This window comes from Anomaloglossus baeobatrachus, chromosome 2 (assembly GCF_048569485.1).
Source record: "Anomaloglossus baeobatrachus isolate aAnoBae1 chromosome 2, aAnoBae1.hap1, whole genome shotgun sequence".
NCBI lineage: Eukaryota > Metazoa > Chordata > Amphibia > Anura > Aromobatidae > Anomaloglossus > Anomaloglossus baeobatrachus.
Genome location: NC_134354.1, coordinates 150,807,437 through 150,822,488, shown reverse-complemented (window position 1 = coordinate 150,822,488; position 15,052 = coordinate 150,807,437).

The following is a 15,052-nucleotide window of genomic DNA, read 5'->3' as shown; positions in this document are numbered from 1 at the left end:
GACCTGGAAGTAGTACGAGTGGCCCGGCAGTAGTATTACAGCTGTGAATGTGACTGGTAAGTATAAAGCTCCAGCTTTTTCCTTTTTATCCTTTATTTTTCCTTTATTTATTTTTGTTACCTTAGTTGCCCCGGATTGTTACCTGGAGTTCTCTTAGAACTTCGGGCCCAGGGTTAGTGCTCGGGTTCTTTTGAATCCGCATGGATCCTGACTTTTAAGGGGGCTTTACACGCTACGATATCGTTAATGTTTTATCGTCGGGGTCACGTTGTTAGTGACGCATATCCGGCGTCATTAACGATATTGCAGCGTGTGACACTGACCAGCGACCTTGAAAGAGGGATTGTTCGGCAGTCACAGCGACGCCGCTGACCAGGTAAGTGCGTGTGATGCTGCCGTAGCGATAATGTTCACTACGGCAGCGATCACAAACAATCGCATGCGCGATGGGGGCAGGTACTTACACGCTCGATATCGCTAGAAATTGCTAGCGATATCGCTAACGTGTAAAGCCCCCTTAACAGTCTGGGTCCGCCCATCACTATTACTGATACATCAAAACAATTTTTCCTGCCCAATGATACAGAGGCTGTTAAACAAAACAGAGGAACATAATGTATTTGATTTATTTTATCAAAATTAATAAACATCAATAATATGGAAATGAATGAATTTTGTGTGCCTTCAGGTTATATAGGAAAAAATAATTGTGAATTTTTTTTCAATATTTTGGGGCATTGATTAATTGTATGTGAAATTAGACTGGGCACCTGGGAGACGTCATTATAAAAAAAGGCAACTATAAAAACAAGGATCTGAAGCGTGTTTGTAAAAGTTGTCGAGCAGCTTGCACCTGTGTGTGACTATTCCAACCGTCTCTGCTTGAAATGTCATGTAACACATACAGCATTTGTGAAATCAGAGCTGTCCAAAATGGCCAATGTGGTACTGATTTAGGCAATCCATGAATGAAATGTATAAAGCTGCTGCGCACACTGAGACTTGTTATTTAAAGCGTGACTGTCATTTTAATTTTAAGTTCATAAATCAATAGTGCACATGAAAATAAGTAACTCTGTAATATATCTCATCAGAGAAATCTGCTTCTTTCTCTGCCAGAATTGATCAGTCATTATCAACATTCTTAATTCTGAGGTAAAATCTCTATTCAGTGAAAACTTTCCCATCACTAAGATAAGAGATGGCGGCTGTTGCTGATGAGATTCTATGATGGCGGGAAGAGGGAGGACCTAGAGGCAGAGGGAGGACCTAGAGGCAGAGGGAGGAGCTAGAGGCAGAGGGAGGAGCTAGAGGCAGAGAGAGGAAGCTAGAGGCAGAGAGAGGAAGCTAGTGGCAGAGGGAGGAGCTAGAGGCAGAGAGAGGAAGCTAGTAGGAGAGGGAGGCGCTAGAGGCAGAGAGAGGAAGCTAGTGGCAGAGGGAGGAGCTAGAGGCAGAGAGAGAAAGCTAGTGGCAGAGGGAGGAAGCTAGTGGCAGAGGGAGGAAGCTAGTGGCAGAGGGAGGAGCTAGAGGCAGAGAGAGGAAAATAGTGGCAGAGGGAGGAGCTAGAGGCAGAGAGAAGAAGTTAGTGGCAGAGGGAGGAGCTAGAGACAGAGAGAGGAATCTAGTGGCAGAGGGAGGAGCTAGAGGCAGAGAGAGAAAGCTAGTGACAGAGGGAGGAGCTAGAGGCAGAGAGAGGAGCTAGAGGCAGAGATAGGAGCTAGAGGCAGAGAGAGGAAGCTAGTGGCAGAGGGAGGAGCTAGAGGCAGAGAGAGGAAGCTAGTGGCAGAGGGAGGAGCTAGAGGCAGAGAGAGGAAAATAGTGGCAGAGGGAAGAGCTAGAGGCAGAGAGAAGAAGTTAGTGGCAGAGGGAGGAGCTAGAGGCAGAGAGAGGAAGCTAGTGGCAGAGGGACGAGCTAGAGGCAGAGAGAGAAAGCTAGTGACAGAGGGAGGAGCTAGAGGCAGAGAGAGGAAGCTAGTGGCAGAGGGAGGAGCTAGAGGCAGAGAGAGGAAGCTAGTGGCAGAGGTAGGACTTAACTGCAGAGGGGAGGACCTAGAGGCAAAGTTCTGCCTCCACCTATCTGCTACATAGAATCTTATCAGTAACAACCGCCTCTCTTATCTTTGTAATGGGAAAGTTTTCACTGAATACAGATTTGACCTCAGACTTGAGATTTTTGATGACGGATCAGAAAGAAGCAGATTTGGCTAAGGAGATATATTCCAAAATTACTTATTTTCATATATACTATTATTTATTAAATAAAAATTAAAACAATGGTTACACTTTAACAAGAAATATTTTTACTGAAAGGATATTTAAGTTTACTATCTCTTCAATTACTTGACTTCTGTACATGTGAAAAAACCTTCCCTGTCTCATTTCATTAAATCATTTGTAATTTTTTTATTGGTTTTGTGAGGTAGCGTGGTCGGCTGCGCGGCAGAAGACACGGGATCCAGGCACCAATGGTCACAGCACACGGTTTATTGCACAAACAAAAGTCCAACACAGCACACACATGTGCTTCTCCGGCAGAAACTCAGGGAGTTGTGTTCACTCCCTCACACTAGGGGCCCACGCCCATGTTCCTGTTTCCTTTTAACTCTCCTTTCAGCCTGCAGGGAAACAGCCTAAACCCTGGAGTGGAGTTGCTTTCTATGCATGGAGTGAGCACAACCGGGGCGAGACGTACCGGCCGTCATAGAGAACCCCGGTCACAGTCTCACATACCCCCCCCTCAGTTCAAGCGAGTGGGGTTGAACTCCCGCCATCAAACACGGGCCGCGGGACAAGGCATCGGCGTTTCCCTGCAACCTACCGGCCCGGTGCTCAACCGTAAACCAGAAGTTCTGCAGAGAAAGGAACCACCGGGTAACCCGGGCATTCCGTTCCTTGGCGGACCTCATCCAGACCAGCGGAGAGTGATCAGTCACCAAGCGAAACTGCCGTCCCAGCAGGTAATAGCGTAGGGACTCCAAGGCCCACTTGATCGCCAGGCACTCCTTCTCCACTACGCTATAATTCCGCTCGGGAGGGGTGAGCTTCCTACTTAAGAAGGTGACGGGGTGTTCCTCCCCCTGAACCACCTGAGACAGCACTGCCCCCAGGCCGACCTCAGAGGCGTCAGTCTGTACTATGAACTCCTTCCGGAAATCAGGGTTGACAAGAACGGGCTGTCCGCACAGGACCCCCTTCAAGGCCCGGAAGGAGTCCTCGGCCTGCGGAGTCCAGTGCACCATGACGGACTTCTTGCCTTTGAGAAGGTCCGTCAAGGGGGCTGATAGTCCCGCAAAATCCTTTACAAACCTCCTGTAGTACCCCACGATACCCAGGAAGGCCCTAACCTGCTTCGTGGTCAGGGGTCTAGGCCACTTCTGGATCGCCTCAACTTTGTTAATTTGGGGCTTAATCACTCCTTGGCCTATTACGTAGCCCAAGTAGCGGGCTTCCGTGAGCCCCAACGCACATTTCTTTGGATTGGCTGTCAATCCGGCTGTTCGGAGCGCGTTCACCACCGCTTGTACCTGTTCCAAGTGGGTCTGCCACTCAGAGCTGTAAATAATGATGTCATCGAGATACGCTGATGCATACGCCTGGTGGGGTTCCAGCACCAAGTCCATCAACCTCTGGAACGTGGCCGGAGCGCCATGTAACCCAAAAGGCAAGACAACATAGTGGAAGAGACCCTCCGGCGTAACAAAAGCGGTTTTCTCCTTGGCGGACTCTGTCAGTGGCACCTGCCAGTACCCCTTGGTCAGGTCGAGCGTGGTGAAATATCGCGCCTGTCCCAGCCTATCAATCAGCTCATCCACCCGGGGCATGGGGTAGAGATCGAACTTGGATATTTCGTTCAATCTCCCAAAGTCATTGCAGAACCTTAAGGAGCCATCGGGTTTTGGTATTAGGACAATGGGACTAGCCCATTCACTCCGGGATTTTTCGATGACCCCCAGGCGTAGCATTGTCTTCACTTCCTCTGATATGGCTTGTCTTCGAGCCTCCGGTACCCGGTATGGCTTCAGGCGTACCTTCAGGTGAGGCTCGGTGACAATGTCATGTCGTATCAGACTGGTCCTACCAGGCAGCTCGGAGAAGACATCAGGGTTCTGCTGAACCAGCCGTCTGGCCTCTCGCCTCTGTTGCTTGGTGAGGGCTTCTCCAATCCTTACTTCCGGTTCGTCCTCTCCGGAGGTCGCTGGAGCCGGGTTTGAACGACCCGAAGAGGAGGGAGATGGGGAAAAATCAACCATCAGGCTTTCCCGTTCCTGCCAAGGTTTTAACAGGTTGACATGGTATATTTGTTCAGGTTTCCGCCTACCGGGCTGCAATACCTTATAGTTGACCACCCCGATTCTTTCCTTTATCTCGTAGGGGCCTTGCCACTGAGCCAGGAATTTACTCTCCGCCGTGGGGATCAATACCAACACCCGATCCCCGGGTTTAAAGGTCCGCACGGTGGCTTGTCTATTGTAGCGGCCGCTTTGCGCGGCCTGAGCCTCCTGTAAATGCTCCTTCACAATTGGCATGACCGCGCCTATGCGGTTCTGCATTCCTAAAATGTGTTCAATCACACTTTTATGGGGGGTGGGCTCTTGCTCCCATGTTTCCTTTGCCAGGTCCAACAATCCCAGGGGATGTCGCCCGTATAACAACTCAAAAGGCGAAAACCCTGTGGATGCCTGTGGCACCTCTCGTATGGCAAACATCAAATAGGGAAGCATCATATCCCAGTCTTTCCCGTCTTTGGAAATCACCCTTTTTAGCATGGTTTTCAGGGTTTTATTGAATCGTTCCACTAAACCATCCGTCTGAGGATGATACACAGACGTACGCAACTGCTTGATCTGGAGTAGCCGGCATAGCTCTTTGGTCACTTTAGACATGAATGGGGTCCCCTGATCCATAAGGATCTCCTTGGGCAACCCCACCCGGCAGAACACAGCAAACAACTCCCGAGCTATAAGCTTCGCCGCAGTATGTCTGAGAGGTATCGCCTCTGGATACCTGGCATAGTCAACGATCACTAGGATGTGTTGGTGCCCTCGAGCGGACTTTACGAGTGGCCCCACCAGATCCATCCCTATCCGTTCAAAAGGGACTTCTATAATGGGTAATGGTACCAACGGACTGCGAAAGTGAGCCAGGGGTGCGGTAAGCTGACACTCCGGGCAGGTTTCGCAGAACCGTTTTACCTCCCCAAAGACCCCGGGCCAATAGAACCTTTGCAATATTCGCTCCTGCGTTTTCTTGACCCCTAGGTGGCCACTCATCAGGTGTTTATGAGCCAAGTCGAGGACCCGCCGGCGATATGGCTGGGGCACCACCAACTGCTCTACCCCCACGCCCCGTATTTCATCTACCCGGTAGAGTAAATCCTGTTTAAGAGCGAAATGGGGGTACCTTTCCTGGGCACCAGGCAGCTTTGCCACCCCGTCAACCACTGTCACCCGACTCCGGGCATGTATTAATGTAGGGTCCTAGAGTTGGGCTGTCCCAAACGTATCCGGGGATGCCTCCAACTCCGGGATGGGCTCGACCATCTCAGCCTCTCCTGCCAATACCTCTAGGGGCGACCTATCGGGTTCACATTCTGTCCCTATCATGGGGACCCCTACGGAAGGCGTCCCGGATTCGGGATTGTCGGGCTCAGGTCCCAGCCTAAACCCTGGAGTGGAGTTGCTTTCTATGCATGGAGTGAGCACAACCGGGGCGAGACGTACCGGCCATCATAGAGAACCTCGGTCACAGTCTCACAGTTTTAATAGCGTTTTTAAACATTCAGGGTTTTTTTTCTGTATGTGAAAAACACTACTTGTTTTTTTCAGTATGCTGGATCCATTTTAGGTCAGGGTGTCCATTTTTACAATCCTTGTTGCATCTGTTTCTGTGGCGCCCCTGACCTGGTCAGGCACCACTGAGTACTGCACCCATGCTGGGGACAGTACAATACAGGTAATCCAGATGGCTGACTGGGGTGTGGAACACAGGCGCATAGTGATCAGGCCTCACACATGTACCTAAGAGAGGACCCCTGGGGAACCCAGGAGGGGGCAGAGCCTACGCCTTCACTGGAATAGTGGAGGGGGTGAGAGCTTCCATCTCCTCTCAAGGGGTGTGGTAAGAGAGTCTGGTTGCTAGGTGGCGTAGGCAGACACAAGTGGGGAAGGAAAGAGAGATAGGAGGAGTGAGTTAGAGCTGGGAGCTCGGACTGAGGAGATGTCAGCAGAAAGAGCAGAGATGAAAAAAAACCCACCAGTGAGTCGGTTAGAGCAGAACTCCAGAGGGCTCAGTGAGGAGCAGACCTGTGGGGCTGATGCTGTCTAACAGCGCCCGCGCAGTGACTACAGACGGGGGAGAACGGTCAACTAGAAGTGCTGCCTGAAAGCCAGCTTCAGCTAGCGAGTGCAACGGAGTGGGAAGTAAGGAGACTTCTAGAGAGCACCAGGCCCAACCGGGCGGCAGATCCCGAAGCGAGGATAGATTCACCTTTCCCTGCTAAACCTGCCGGTGTGGGGCTCTTACAGCCCACACCACAACAACCAAAAGCCGCAGCCACGTAACCGCAGTGAGGGCCCATAGGTCATAGGAGGCAAGAGGCTGGAGTGGCCTGGTCCGGGGAACAAGCACACGGCACACAAGAAGGGGAGAGAGGCTTGGAGCATCTTCCCTGGGTGACCCCCATAGGGACTCAAAGTCGGGGTCACCCCAAACCACCAAGGGCTAAGGAAGGCGAGTCAGTAGTCACCCTCATAACGTCAGCCTGAAGGATACCTGGTTCCTACCTGGTTCATCTCAGCTACGCCCGGGTTACTCACCCTGCCATCTAATGTGAGTAAAAACCCTGAAAGACATCCTGCCTGTGTGGTCATTCTGCGACTTGTGGTACTACAAACCTACACAGGGCCCTGGGGCTTGCCTCACTCTCAGGAGGCTCCTACATCTAACTGCACATATCATCAGCCCCAGGCGTCCCCTAACCTGCAGTGGCGGTCCCTACTGGCCGCAATACTGAGAGTGGCGTCACGATCAAACAAGAAGATTTCCTACCAGTGACGGAGATCCAGCAACGTGGAGTCCCTGAAGGTAATGCACCGACACCGACACAACACCTGCGGGGCTTCACATCTGGCGTCACGAACAGGATAAGGACTAGACCTGTTCAGACAGGTGACCATGTGCCTGAGCGGTCCGCTTGAAAAATTGGAAGCGCCGCCATATTGCCACCATGGAAAGCGCGCCGAAAAACAACAGCAGCCCGCGCTGGGAGAAGTTACCGCCCACGAAGAGGTGTGGCTACCCAGAGATCCCCTGCAGAGTTCTGACCTTGCCAGCTATGAGAGTGGAAGCGTCGAGAAACGGCGGAGCAGAGGGGGAGCCACAAGCCTGCTGCTGGGAGAGGAGCTGCTGAAAGAGGCAGAACAGAAGCTGGACAGCTTGCTACAGGAGGCAGCGACGAGGCCACCGCTGGGAGATCGTGCGGAAGACGGCGCAGAAGGAATGGCGTCTGACAGCGGGAACCCAGCACCAGGCTCCGCTGCCTGGTGGTATCGGGAGCTGGCCCAGTTCTGTGATCGACTGGAGACCCGGGTCATAGAGCAGGTCAGAGAAGAGTACGCGGAGTTCCTGGGGATGGCTGCGGCGGTGCGGACCTACGAGGAGGGAGCCGCGCGACGCATGTCAGACCGAGCGGCGACGACGCAGACCCCGATGCTGCCACCGGTGGGTGAGTCAAGTGATGCCCCGGCCAGCGCGAGTGCCCCGACCCCTGCAGCCACGCCCGCGGTCCCCGAAGAGGCGCCCGGCGCGGCGATGCTGGACCAGGCCGCAGCCACGCTAGAAGCAGCCCGCCAAGCCCAGGCCGCTGCAGCGATGCCCCGCCTGTCCCGCAGGGCTCCGACCACCACGGCAGTGCTCATCCGTGCTGCAGGTGTGACGCTGACCCAGGCTGCCACCCTGCTGAACCCAGCCCGCCAAGACTCCAACGCAGCAGCGACGCTCGTCCGCGCCGCAAGTGATATGCTGAACCAGGCCGCAGCCCCGCCGGGTGCGGCCCGCCAAGCTCCGATCACCGCAGCGATGCCCTGCCCGGCCCGCACCGACCAGGCCGCCGCAGCGATGCCCTGCCCGGCCCGCACAGACCAGGCCGCCGCAGCGATGCCCTGCCCGGCCCGCCAAGACCAGGCCGCCGCCATACAGGGCGCGGCCCGCCAAGATAAAAGAGACATACCATTTACCCCGGCCTGCAAGGCCAGAGCTGATACCGCTCCCCAATCCACGGAGGTCTCTGATAGGAAGCCCACGCTGGAGGAAGAATACTGGCAGATGAGGGCTGACATGGAAGCCAAGTTTCCCCAGTGGTTGGTGGATCTGTACCTGCGCCCCCCATGCACCCCTGAGGAGATTCAGGCAACCCCTGCAGCCGCGCCGGAGAGTCCCCCGCCCGGGCCAGCAGAAGAAAGTCCATCCCCAGTCCTGCCACCAGAGGAGTGCCAGGAAGAACTAAGGGGGAGAGGAGGCCAGGGAGCAGAAGGGCTGACTCCGACGCCAGCCGCAGCAGACCCCTACCCAGAGCCGGAGATGCTGCCCTATTCCCGCTGGGAGGAGGAAGACTTGACACCGTCAGCAGACGAAGATCAGCCCAAAGACCTCACCTGGGAGCCTGCAGGCATGAACCCAGCCCGCAAGACACGGCGCAGCAGATCAAAGCGTCCTCCGACACCACAGTCCCCAGAACAGAAAGAGGTTACAGCCAGAGATCTGGAGGAGAAAAGGTGCCTAAGAAGGTCCAAAGCCCAGGCTAGAGGACCCCTTTACAGAGGAATAGTAGAAGACTTCAACTTGAAAAGCGGATACGGCTTCATTGTAGTAAAAGGAATAAAAGAGGGCATCTTTGTGAATCGGAGAGATGTTCAAGCCCACCTGCCCAGAGGACATTCAGGCAGAAATTTGAAAATTGGAGAAGCAGTACAGTTCACTCTGCATGAAGGTGAAAGGGGATTGTATGCGCTCGATGTAGCACCATGTCCAAGACAAGAAAGACAAGAAAGACAAGAAAGACAAGAAAGACAAGACAGAGATAAAGAAACAGATACAGAAAAGGAATCAGATGCAGACCAAGAAAGGAAAGACACAGAACCTATAGATGAGGCAACCACAGATGAAGAAAGAGACAAAGAGCAGGAAAGTCACAGGTGCCAGTGCCCAACGTGCCCTCGCCCTAGTGAAAAAGAGGAGTAAAGTAAAGGAAAGTAAGAAGAGAAGTTACTGTTTTGATCAGTTTTGAAAAGTTTTGTTTTGCAACGTTTAAGAAATGCGCCCACAAAAACTATTGTGAGAAACAAACTTAAGGCTATGAACTTGCTATAGCCACAAACTCTCGCAGTGTAAATAGTTACACCAGTGGCACCACCACCAGGGCCAGCCTGTTTAGGGGCTTGGCTCGTCTGCAACCAGGGGGGCCCGTCCGTAGAAAAGGGCCTTGGCTCACCTGCGACCAGAGAGCACGCCTGTTTATGGGGCCTTGGCTCACCACCACAAAGAGGGTACCTGGTCAGCACCAACTGTGGAGGCCGCCTCTGAATCCTGCCAGAAGAGGTTGACGGCGCGGATCCACCAGGCCAGGTATACCCTGAAACCACCAGCCCATGAAAGCCGCCTATACATCCTGCCAGAAGTGGCTGAAGCCGCGGCCAACGTGAGAGGGTTTTGGGTGGGTTAACGGACTTGTGGGTGGAGGGAGGTGATGTCTGATACCTGGTGCTTTTAAATGTTTTACATGTTTTAATGTTTTATGCATTTTAAAATGTTGTCTTGCAGCCCGAGGACGTGCTGGTGATAACTAAGGGGGAATGTGGCGCCCCTGACCTGGTCAGGCACCACTGAGTACTGCACCCATGCTGGGGACAGTACAATACAGGTAATCCAGATGGCTGACTGGGGTGTGGAACACAGGCGCATAGTGATCAGGCCTCACACATGTACCTAAGAGAGGACCCCTGGGGAACCCAGGAGGGGGCAGAGCCTACGCCTTCACTGGAATAGTGGAGGGGGTGAGAGCTTCCATCTCCTCTCAAGGGGTGTGGTAAGAGAGTCTGGTTGCTAGGTGGCGTAGGCAGACACAAGTGGGGAAGGAAAGAGAGATAGGAGGAGTGAGTTAGAGCTGGGAGCTCGGACTGAGGAGATGTCAGCAGAAAGAGCAGAGATGAAAAAAAACCCACCAGTGAGTCGGTTAGAGCAGAACTCCAGAGGGCTCAGTGAGGAGCAGACCTGTGGGGCTGATGCTGTCTAACAGCGCCCGCGCAGTGACTACAGACGGGGGAGAACGGTCAACTAGAAGTGCTGCCTGAAAGCCAGCTTCAGCTAGCGAGTGCAACGGAGTGGGAAGTAAGGAGACTTCTAGAGAGCACCAGGCCCAACCGGGCGGCAGATCCCGAAGCGAGGATAGATTCACCTTTCCCTGCTAAACCTGCCGGTGTGGGGCTCTTACAGCCCACACCACAACAACCAAAAGCCGCAGCCACGTAACCGCAGTGAGGGCCCATAGGTCATAGGAGGCAAGAGGCTGGAGTGGCCTGGTCCGGGGAACAAGCACACGGCACACAAGAAGGGGAGAGAGGCTTGGAGCATCTTCCCTGGGTGACCCCCATAGGGACTCAAAGTCGGGGTCACCCCAAACCACCAAGGGCTAAGGAAGGCGAGTCAGTAGTCACCCTCATAACGTCAGCCTGAAGGATACCTGGTTCCTACCTGGTTCATCTCAGCTACGCCCGGGTTACTCACCCTGCCATCTAATGTGAGTAAAAACCCTGAAAGACATCCTGCCTGTGTGGTCATTCTGCGACTTGTGGTACTACAAACCTACACAGGGCCCTGGGGCTTGCCTCACTCTCAGGAGGCTCCTACATCTAACTGCACATATCATCAGCCCCAGGCGTCCCCTAACCTGCAGTGGCGGTCCCTACTGGCCGCAATACTGAGAGTGGCGTCACGATCAAACAAGAAGATTTCCTACCAGTGACGGAGATCCAGCAACGTGGAGTCCCTGAAGGTAATGCACCGACACCGACACAACACCTGCGGGGCTTCACATTTCATTTATGAAAATAATTCTTACCTTCTCTTATACACTAAAAAGTAAAAAGTAAAATAAAGGCAGGACACTAATGCCATTTGTGCAGATGGAAAAAAGAACATTTCTCCTGCTTCTTCTATCTATCAGTCTATTCTCACTCCATGACTAAGGGATACTTTGCACACTACAACATCGGAAGCCGATGGTAGCGATGCCGAGTGCGATAGTCCCTGCCCCCGTCGCAGCTGCGATATGTTGTGATAGCTGCCGTAGCGAAAATTATCACTACGGCAGCTTCACATGCACTTACCTGCCCTGCGACGTCGCTCTGGCCAGCGAACCGCCTCCTTCCTAAGGGGGCGGGTCGTGCGGCGTCACAGCGACATCACACGGCAGGCGGCCAATAGAAGCAGAGGGGCGGAGATGAGCGGGACGTAAACATCCCGCCCACCTCCTTCCTTCCTCATTGCAGCCGGGACGCAGGTAAAGAGATGTTCCTCGATCCTGCGGCTTCACACACAGCGATGTGTGCTGCCGCAGGAACGAGGAACAACATCGTAACATCGGTCCTTCCAAAATTATGGAAATGACCGACGCTACACCGATGATACAATTTCGACACTTTTGCGCTCGTTAATCGTATCAAAAATGATTTACACACTACGTCGACAGCGACGCCGGATGTGCGTCACGTTCGATTTGACCCCACCGACATCGCAGCTGCGATGTCGTAGTGTGCAAAGTACCCCTAAGCTGCAAGTGTACGGCACTTGAGACCCCAATTCTGTGGCTGTCTGTATTTACCATAACTTACACATAGACACTTTGTTAGATACCTTGACTCGACTGCAGAGGCGTGTATGAAGATTCCAGAAGTGGTTTATTTTTCAGCTGAATTCTTCTATAACATACAGTATAGTAGGTAAAAAAAGATCCTTCTGAACCAGAGCTGCATAGATATGATGTTAGCAAGATGGCTGACATATACTAACTGGTGATGAGGTGAGGGGTCACTGACATTAGAGCAGCTACAGGGAAAGAGGGAGGACAAAACCTTCTGAAAGGCGAACCTTATTGTATAGCAACATTATAGAAACAATATATTGTCAATAGAATACTGTATGATTACCAAGTTGTGGGACGTGACACTCCCCGTCTGTAACCTTTAGATTTCACAATAATCCTATCTTGACACAAAATCCTTTGAAGATGCCTACCGCCATTCATGGAACCTGCAAGGCAAAAAAACCCCAAAACACTAAAACATGCAGCAATAAAATAGTTCTAAAGTCCAATATGTAGTTATGCCACGCCCGTGCCAGCAGCCGGGCTGCTCGGATCTGGATCCGCGGTGGCTCGAGGGGTCTCCGGACCCAGGGGTCGTGCGGCCACTCGATAAGATTGGGGCTATTTACAAGGGGGGAAGAATTGGAAAGTTCGTGAAGCCACCCACGGTGCATGGTAATGTGAGGGACCACCACTGCGGTTGGGGAACCCGGTGACGATGGTGTGGCAGCCTGATGTTTTAACCCCTCTATGGGTAGGGGGTTTGTGTCCCGGGGCCCGTTGGATGGTTGGTGGATGGGTGCCGCTGGGGTAGGAACAGGGGTATTTCAGTGTACTCACTCAGTCCGGGAATAACAACACCGACAGCTTGTAAACCAGAATTCTGAGCACCACTGCAGCTTGTAGGGAGCACGCTTAGGTCCGTGCCCTTGGTGTTGCTGTTAGCCTGTGGCCCTGTCCTTGGCACCTTTGTCTCTGTTGGACCCGTGGGTATAAAACTCTTCGGGTCCTGCTCACCCGTATGGCTAACGGATTGAGCTTGCTCTCAGGGTTCACGCGTAGGATTTCTTTTGACTGTATTGGGAAAGTCCTATCCCATCGGTGCGCTAGTACCCCGAATTTGGAGCGGGTTGGGAATGAGACTTGAAGTTACCGGAACGCGTGAATCTACTTTACGGCCTAGGGTCCACGTACCCTGTCGTGCCCTGGCCCCTCCTAGGCAGTCCGTGCCCCTTGACACTGTCCCCTGTGACCTGGGTTCCAGCTCCTACCAGGCCCAGACCAACGTCTGCCACCTAGTACACAGGAGCTTTTCTCCGTGGCCTCTCCTCACGAGAGTCACCACTCCATCTCCTCTCCTTTCACTCTCCACTGCTCAACTCCAACTGCTCAACTCAACTGTCGCTTTCCTCACTTTCCCCTCACCAACCCCCCAAGTGGGCGGCCCTATTCAGGGCATCCAATGGTGTGTCTGGTAGGTAAAGTGGCAAGTGTTCCTAGGATTTTGATTGGCTAAGCTGTTAGCAACACCAAAGGACCAGGATCCGTAACCAAGGAGGGTGGATACTGTGCAGAAGGGCAGATTGCACAATAACCAGTGACGACAGGGCGTCACATAGTTCTTGGCCTGTAGTTCACAACAATAGGATAAATCAAAGTCCAATAAGAAACCAATCTTTGGATTGGGGAAGCTGTAATGTGCAAACTCTTCAACTAACCTAACAATCTAATGGAGAATGTCCTTATCCCAACACAGCTGGTAGTATTGGAGGTATGCTCCTCACTGTAAACTGTGTGCAGTAGTAATGTCCTTTATGTGTTGTCCTCCTTTAGCAAAGCAGCACAAAGTCAGTGACAGGACAAAGAAAAACTCATGTTGAGCCCCTTTTCGTAACCTAGACTTCCACCTTTCCAGTTTTACTATAACCTTAGTGGTAGGACCCATTGGTCAGTCATTACGATGAGCCTCTTAATCTTTTACAAGGACAAGGTCTCCTTTTTGGATGTTAGGACTTGGGGTCTGCCAGTTGGGACAGCTTTGAAGCAAATGCAAGTATTCTGTCTTCAAGTGGTGCCAAAACACATTAGACAGGTGTTGTACCTGCTTTCACTAACGTCTATAAATTTCACTGTGGTCAAAATGAGGGATTGCAACAGCTCTAATCTTCTGTGTAAGAAGTGTGACAAGAGTAAAGATCTTTGGAGTATTATGGTTTGATGATACTGTTACCAATGGTCTTGCATTTATTATAGCTGACACTTCTGCAAGGAAGGTAATAAAAACTTCAAGAGTGAGAGGCAGCTTGTAGTCCAAGAACATGGAATCTAGTATTCTTTGTGCGATTCCAATCATTAATTCCTAGGATCCACCCATTTGTGATGAGTGTGGGGGTCTAGCTGCAGTTCCTTGCCGGCTCCTAGAAAGTTAGTGCCACACTCAGACCTGAGACAAGTCACCAGATGGAAAAGTGTTAATGAAGCAAGAGTTATCCATGGATTCAATTACTTCAATGGGAGCTTCACGGATGCTAATGTGCCGCCCCCGTGGCAGTAGCAGAGCTGCTCGGACCCGGGTTCTCAGTGGCTCGAGGGTCTCCGGACCCGGGGGTCAAGCGGCCACGCAAATGTGCCGCCCCCACGCCTGTAGCAGCCGGGCTGCTCGGATCCGGACCTGCTGTGTGGCTCGAGGGATCCTCCGGACCTGGGGGTCACGCGGACACGCCAAATGAAAAAGGGGACGTAGTTTTACGGCCTTACCCATATTCAGTTCGTGACTCTACCCACGGTGTGTGGTGAAGTGTGACACCACCGCTGCTGTTGTGGGACATCCGCGGGAGATGTAGTGGCAGCTGGATGTTAACCCTTCCATGGGTAGGGATGTTTGCCCCGGGACCCAGTGTCTCTGTGCAGGGTATGGCGATGGCAAGGGCTTGCGCGCCCAGACGAACCAGGGGATGTTTGGTTACTCACAATTAAATGAATCACACGAGTCTTTTGGTAAACAAAGGTTCTGGTGGCCGGCTGCTGCGGCCGGTTGTACTCTGGTCCCCCATTCGGGCTGGTGGTCGCCGTCTGTTCCTCTGTACTAGTTTTGTGTTTTGTTTGGACTTCCCGGTATGGAACACGGGAGTCCACTCACGGCTTTTTGTGTACCTGAGGAGCCGTGCCCGCTGACGCTGACCCGTGGGATCTATG